Below are 8,076 nucleotides of genomic sequence, written 5' to 3'. Positions count from 1 at the left end.
CGAGAAAAGGTAGATCATCCCGTTAACCAACCCTCGTATAGATCCAAATGTTCTAGAAACTCTTTGTCATCGCTTTGGTATGTCTTTTCATCTGTGTTAGTAGACTTCCGTTCGATTTCATAACCATGTATGGACATACGACGCAGAGACAACAACCCTCTTTGTGAACGCTCTCAGTCCCGAAAGGATCGGGAAAGTCGCAAAAACACTTTATTCCTTATCATTGCTTCACGCTGATTTGATTATTTAAAATGTCCGCACTTCTTCAGCCAAGGAGTGTGAACTTGGTAGTCTACGTCATCATCGGGGCGCTCGAGCACCTAGAACTTATACACAATAGCTGACTGAACAAAGGGGGCAGTCGCCGTGGACCAGTTCAAGAGGGAGTGTTGACGTTCGCTCGCCCGAATTTCACTCTCCTAAAAGCAGCATTCAGGCTGCCTATTTTTCTATATGCAAAGTGACAGTTTATATTTTTCATAGTGATTTTTCTATAAGTGCACTTATTTGACAATACAGCGGCAACAACCTCCTGGAACAAAACCTACATTTGTAGATCCTATGTGGAACCATCACTGAAGAAGCAGTAAATTAACTTTGGGACTTTAACTCCAAAACCAGTATACATCCTCGAACACAGGACAACGACGGAGCAACTTCAACAGACCAGCCGAAGAAACACGTGAGTTTATTATTTCATGCCACCACGTCGTTTATAAACAAAGCCACGCCACTACCCTATCGATAGTATTAAATTGTTAATGATGAGCATATTGGAAATGTAAAAGCATGTAATGTTTGTGCTCTTATAGTAACATTAGATTTCTTTTATCGAAAAGTAATTTTATCATTTGTACAGTTAATATTTAATCCTATTATATTTGTAGCCTAACAAATTTATTTACGTTGTCTACATTTTCGTTTATTGCGTTTCCAGCTACCGCATAACGAAACTGTAGGCATGGGCAAGTGATCGCATACGTCGTAAAGTAGCTGGAAAATAAAAGGGGAAAAGGGCGAAGTATGAGATTGAGAAATTAATCCGAACCACGACGTAAAATAACGATTACAAGTAATTGTTGTAATAATTGTATTGTTTATGTAGGATACTTGAAGAAAGTACTTGGAACTACACACAGAATTTGGCTCGACTCGAGTCAAATTCGAGTCGAGTTGGAAGAGATTTTTCGAGCCGAGTTCTCGAGTCGAGCTCAAAGATGTGTGTTTCGAATCGAGTCGAGTTTGAATGAAAATTCGCTCGTGCCCATTCCTACCAAGCCATAAGAGAATAAAATGTAGTTGCATAATTAAGAGTCTTCATTCCGGCGAAATTAAAATACCGCTAATTTTACAGTAATTATGTGATATTTTCAAATAGATAAAAGATAATTGAAATGTGGAACAAGATCACCCTAGACAATATTATTTTGCGTGTGGTACCGTTATCACAAGTCACCTAGTGGCTTTCCGTTTTCAGCTGTTTAGAAACGCGAAAATAAATGCCGATTTTCAAAATGGCTCGAAATCGAAAGCAGATAAGTGAGTCGTGATAACGGTTTCTCATGTAAAATAATATTGTCTAGGGCGCTCTTGTTCCACATTTCGATTATCTTTTATCTAGTTGAAGATATCACATAATTACTGTAAAATTAGCGGTATTTTAATTTCGCCGGGATGAAGACTCTTAAGAGAATTTCGTTGGTTCAAAACAACTGAATTTCTTGAGTCTCGAAAGCAAATGGAACAGAAAAGTAAGGTAGGTGAAACGTAAAACAAAAAAATGTAAATACGTATTCAGACATGGAACAAGGGAGATATAAGCACTCTTTGAGTCCCGAATTGACACAACGTAGCGTTCGAAGATACTCTAAATATACAATAGGCTTTCAATGAAGATAACTGATTATAGTGATCGTGACGACTCGTGAAGCCTGGGCTCTACACTAATCGTAGAATTGCTTTCCCTCACGTGTGATGCATCGGAAAAATTCGGGACGATTCCTGGAGCTGCCTTCCGAACGCACACTTGAGAAAAAGTGAAACAGCAGAAGTGGAACAACGTTGCCATACTTAGAAGACATGGCAAACGAGCAACAACAACAAAACAACACTTAAAGAACTATAATGCATACACTAATAATTATTCGAATTACATGGTAACAATAATAATAGCAAAAATATAAATAACAATAACAACAAAACGATCCGTATAGCGTAAGAAGAAATACTGGCAAAATTAGATACTTGGGGATTTACGACCGGAACATATCCTCGCGTTCTATTTGGTTGTGTGAAGTTGGTAAATCTAAGTCAAAGCTTCACAATTCCTTGCGATCATTATAGCAGCAGCGGTTCTTGAGGGAAGTCACAACATCAGTACAAATATAATTTTCTCGCTAGAAGCTAAGGGAGAGAGAGGGAACATTATGCAAAGCTTCTTCCCTTTGCTTGTAGTTAATATTGCTCACGAGACTCTTCTCGAAAACGGACGTCTTTAAATTCGTGACGAAACGAGAAATGTGACAACCCTCGTATCGCTTTTGATACGAGACGATGAAATTTTTCTAGTGTCGTGAGCAACACTAGTTCACCCAACTCTTAGATCTTAAACACTGTTCTAGTGTTACATGATTTATAATAATAATAAAAACTATAAATTGATCAAGGATGTTATAAAATAGAGGATCTGCCCATACTACAAAAATCGTGAAGCCATACGTCACTGCTTCGCCAAAACAACTCTGCCCACTTCGCGCCACTAAGATCGCAATGCTTTGAGCCAACAATCATGGCGGAAACGAGAGTAGCCAATCAGACGTTCCGACTCTGATGATGCTCGGTTGTTTTTTCGGCTTCATTGAGTTCATATGATGACGATAGGTATGAGAGATCCTCTATTTATAACATCCTTGAAATTGATAAAGTGATCGTACGAACACAATAAAGAGCATTTGTCAACGTTTAAAGATATGCCAAGTCATTACACGATGTATTCCAATAATAAATATCGTTTAAATGTTCTTACATGGCACTCTTCGTGGACCTAAAGTGACGCGGAAAGAATCTGATCATTTATAAATGAAATTAAGGAAAACATAAATGTCAAAAATTTTGTACGCGAATTTACAAAATAATACGAAAAAAGACATTTCGAGACGAGTTGAGGAGGTGAAATTTCTACAACATTTTTGAGAAGGAGACAAGAAAACCTTATTTCTCGTCTCTTTTCTTCTTTTTGCATTGTCTATTTTGTTTCTGTTTATGTGTCCCTTCTAGTTATACTGTATATTCATTTACATATATTTGGTCTGTTAAATACTTACTTGGGAAGTTCTACGCTTTTAGTTATGACCCTGCCGTTTGAAATCGAATCTGCAATTTCAACGACAGAACGAGAAAACGTATTGATTTAGAAATACCCCAAAGGCAAACGACTAAAAAGATTGTATTTTAAAAGCTTTCAACTAAACTGGATGTAAATGAAAGGAGAATCAGTCCATGATAGAAATGAATAAGTCGAGATTATGTTGAAAAGAAAATACTTGTAAAAGAAATTAAGGTTTCAGAAAGGAAGAAAAAGATGGAACCAGGAATTCCTGAAAGCCAACGAACATACGAATAATCACCTGACACATCATGTACTCTTTGGTGATCCCTTCTTCCACGCCCTCCCACTCAATTCTCAGTCTTTTGTACACTGCTGAAGGGGATGAATTCCACGCCTTCTACAGTCAAAAAAGAGCAGGTGAGACCAGTGTTGCCAGCCTTCCTCTTAGGATCTCACAAAGGATTTTTGTATTTTCCACATTCTTTTGTTATTTTAAGGCCTTAACATCATGGACTTCCCGCAGGGAAAAGCCAATAGGGGACATTGCCCCTAAGTTTGCAGTTCTATTTTTAAACAATTAGGGAACTGAAAAGGAATACAATGTAACATAGGGCAAGTTTTGAGACAGGGAGTTTTTGTCAAGTACTTAGAATAAACGTCTTATATACAGGGTATGATTTATATTTAAGTTTACTTTCAGTGGAATTTGTGTTTCAGGGCACATCTGTGTCCCCTTCTCCCAAATCAATTTATTCTTACCTATTATTATTATTATTATTATTATTATTATTATTATTATTATTATTATTATTATTATTATTATTATTATTATCCGCATCTAGTGACGACGCCAGTTTTAATTTTTTAGGGTGCAAAAAGAGGAGCAGCGAGCGAAATTTTTGAGGGTCAGCTGTTTTTAAAACCGAAAATGGTAGTTTGTATTACTTGACCTAGATTTCAATAAAACATGCCATGGGGAAGATATTTCAACCGGGTGGAACGCCCACTTCGTTCTAGACTCGCCACACCACTGTTAGCATCTTCGCTACTTCTGCGGTTATATGGCCAAATTGTGTCTAAGAATTCAAATACATTCAGGCTCTGTAGTCGCAACAAGTTTTAGAGGAGGGGGCGGGGCATTGCCATATAATTTTGTTAACGTAATATGACCCCTTACTTCTGAGAATTGAAAGAATCTTTAAAAGACCACAGTTTCAACTTGTGATACAACGGTATTCTAAAGGACTAGCAGTGTTCCCGGGGTTCCTGGTTCCCTCTAGTTACATCTATGGCTGGGAAACCAATAAAAAGTCTAAAATCAGGAGTATCATTTCAGGTTTTGCTTGAAAGTGGTGGGGGTCGGCACTGATGGAGGTAATGTCAACATCACGCGCATTGGGGCATAGATCTATTTTAAAGAGTAGGGTGAACCTTAAACCCGCTTTGGAACGAACCCGTGCTGCCCAAATCGTAGATAGAAACTTTACCAACAACACCTGCCGTGGATCTAATATATACAAGGTGGCCCAAAAGTAGATATACACCCCTACATTGATCAAGTATAACATTCTAGTTTATGAGTTTATTTGTTTCGGCTCTTCCGAGCTTAACATGTAAGTAAAAATACATTAAGAACAGACAATAAAGAAACTAAGTCTACCTGATGAATAATAGTAAGAATGGAATGAGCTGATCAGGCCTACTTTTGGAACTGTATGCCTACTTTTGGGCCAGCCTGTATTGAAAATGAAATGAAATGAAATCTTTGAGTTTTACGTCCCACGATTATGCCGGTCAGGCTAAAGGAGACGGTGATGATGAGTAATGAATGAAATGGTGGAATGAAGAAAGTGGGAGCAAACGGGAGAACCCCGAGAAAACCCACGCACACGGTGTTTGTCCACCACAAAGTTCACTTGGCGGGGGCTGGGATAACACCCTGTATTAAATATACATCATCATTGTAGGTATTCTACAATATTGGCAGATCATTTGCTGCAACTGAGAAGGTTCCATGCTCTGCGGTCTTCCGTCAACCTCTTCGTTTTCACCTACGATTTTTCTGTTTGGATATCGTCCATTAATTGTAGTCTCCTTCGCCTCCTCCCTATCTTTCCTGCCACCATACTCTCGAACACATCCCTCATGATACAGTTCTTTCTTAGCTAGTGTTCCAACCAGTTTTTTTCCTGTTCTTAGTAATGTCTAAAATTGTTTTCTACCCCAAAATTTCTAACACTCTCTCATTCGTTTTCAGCTTGACCAAATTAATTCTCTCCATTCTTCTCCACACCCACATTTTGAGAGCTTCCCATCGTTTTAAATCACTTTTGTGTAATCTGATCCATACAAAACAACACTCCACACGAAGCACTCCACGCCCCAAAGGGCATGATCGTGGGAGGTTAAACTGAAAGAGAGATAAATGTTTTATCGTACCGTTCATGAACTTGTCATGACACGGAAGGATTCTGATGACTTCTAGATGAAATTTTAAAAAATCAGGCCATAAACTTTATATATAAATTTGCGAAACAAGACGAGATAAATTTCGAGACCGAGATAATATAAAATTTCTCGTCTCGTCTCGTGGCCGATATGTATCAGAGGGAACAATTAATACAGTCTGTCCTCCCAAATGAAATTCCTCTTTAAAATTCACATTTCCATGGAGCATTATACTTCGTAGATCTTTGTAGATATGAGTTTGATGGCCATATATATATGAGCCAGAGTAGCGTAATTGTTAACCCTCTCGTCTTTGGTGTGAACAGCGTCAGGTTCGATTCCCGGTAGGTTGAAAAGTTGTAACAGCTTTTTTAAGTGTAATAGCCACCCTGAGTGAGATTTTCCCTGGGTTTTCCTCACCCACACCAGGCAAATGCTAGGATGGTACCTAATTCACAGTTTCTTAGGCCTCTTCTTTCCTTCCTGCTTCCTCGGATAATGTGCTCGCAGAGGGACGTCATTCCGCCAGAAGCATGTATGATATAAATAAATAAAATTGATGGGCACACATATGCATATAGTTTTAATGTTCCATCATAAAATGTTTATTAAATAGAAATTGCATAACTATTCATGAGCACTCCCTAGAATATTTACGGTATACAATAAGCCCGAAGCTGTGTGTAACAATACATGTTAACTCGGTGGTTTCCCGCTCGTCCACTTTCCTGTACGCTTCTCTTAGAAATAGAACCAACGTTTTCATTTCCAGAAATTATTACTTCATATACTTTGCAACTTCTTTTCCTCACCGATTTTCACGTACCATTTCTTCTTTCAAGATGTTGCAACAAATACAGCATCTTTCCAGCTATGGTGTAATGTGTCTGTCGATTCCTAATTTGGCATGTAACTCCAGTTAGATACTCGTGAGAGATTCGATTTGAAATGAAAGTTTCTTTTGTGGCATATACATAGTGTTGTGGTATATAAGTGAGTAGTCATTTCTTAGCGCTCATATCTGAATTCGTATGGTCATGTCGACATTTTTAATAAGGTTGCAGATTCTGATATTGAAAGTCCTAGTGGTCATATGTATCCAGCCAGTAGGGAGAATACTTAGACAGGAGGGGCTGATTTTTTTTTCAGGACTGACTTAACTTTACATTTCTGTATACATTTTCGAGTTAATAACTTACATGTATTTTTGAGACTTTTTTTTTTTTTTATTGTCTTATTGATTTTTCAACAAACAAAGCTAAGGGTTGGGTGAGACAGGAGCCATTTTTTCTAGTATCCCCTCTTCACTTGTACTGGGGGCCCGTTAGTTACGCGACTGGTTACTATAAACAGAACGGAGTTTTGAATTAGTTATAACTAATCGAGCAATATCTTAAAAATGATTTTGCAGATGACAGGGCCCACCCGGAAATTTCCGGGTATCCGGGCGACCCAGTTCGCCTCTGCATATCAACAACCAACTCAAAGTTTTACGGGGACTAAATATGATCTGAAGGGAGTTGAATCCTACCTGAGCACCTCCTAAGCACAAACCTGCGAACCTGCCAATGACTCTGATGGGTTTAGTTATACGTTTGGAGTTTCTACCAACTTCCTTCTAGCAATCAAAATATATGAGCTTTCAGTTAAAAGAGTTGCCCTAATTACATATTTCTATATATCCCTATCAGGATTCGAAACCAGATTTCTTTGCCAAAGCTGAAAATGATTATATCATTTATCCACGAAGGAGTTTCTTCATAAGCAGTGGCGGTTCTAGAAGGTAAAAACTAGCGGGGTGTGGGAGGCAGCCAGAGCCTAGAATATGATAGCCATATCATGAGTTAACGCAAATCATTTTAATTTGAAATACATTTACGCACTTTGTTGACAGGAACTAGGAATATCTAATCTTTCAAAAATTTAGCAGTAAGGAATAAAAGGCAACGCGTAATTACAATAAACTTTTTAAAAAATATATAAATAATACTTCAATTATTTTTGTCACTCAAAGAACTGGGGGCTAGGCTCCCCGGCCCCGATTTATATCTGCCACTGTCCACAAGTGAACGTCCGAATCAGTGATATTTTCTTTGGTGGTCCGGCACGGGCGCCGATCCTGGGGGGGCCGAAGGGGCCCAGAACCCCCCAAAGCTCATGTGGGCCCTATGCATTTTTATGAATATATTTTTATATGTATTTTTATTGTTATACATATTGTTATGTATATTTTTTATGAATGCCCCCCCCCAAGTTACAGAGAAATCGTCGCCCTTGTGGTCCGGAGGAAAACTTTCCTC

The 8,076-nt window shown here is 38.3% G+C and overlaps 1 protein-coding gene across 1 annotated transcript in view; it reads left to right on the top strand.

Moving 5' to 3' along the window:
- The first annotated feature begins 364 nt into the window (after positions 1-364).
- Positions 365-8,076, top strand: part of AspRS-m (aspartyl-tRNA synthetase, mitochondrial) — a 221,311-nt gene continuing 213,599 nt past the window's right edge. The window contains exon 1 of the mRNA XM_081764284.1: positions 365-682. The gene's annotated coding sequence lies outside the window, so the exon portion shown is untranslated. The remainder of the gene's footprint in view (positions 683-8,076) is intronic.

Source organism: Thermobia domestica, chromosome 7 (assembly GCF_964235325.1).
Source record: "Thermobia domestica chromosome 7, izTheDome1.hap1.1, whole genome shotgun sequence".
In the NCBI taxonomy this organism is placed as follows: domain Eukaryota; kingdom Metazoa; phylum Arthropoda; class Insecta; order Zygentoma; family Lepismatidae; genus Thermobia; species Thermobia domestica.
This window is presented reverse-complemented; position numbering and strand designations above follow the sequence as displayed.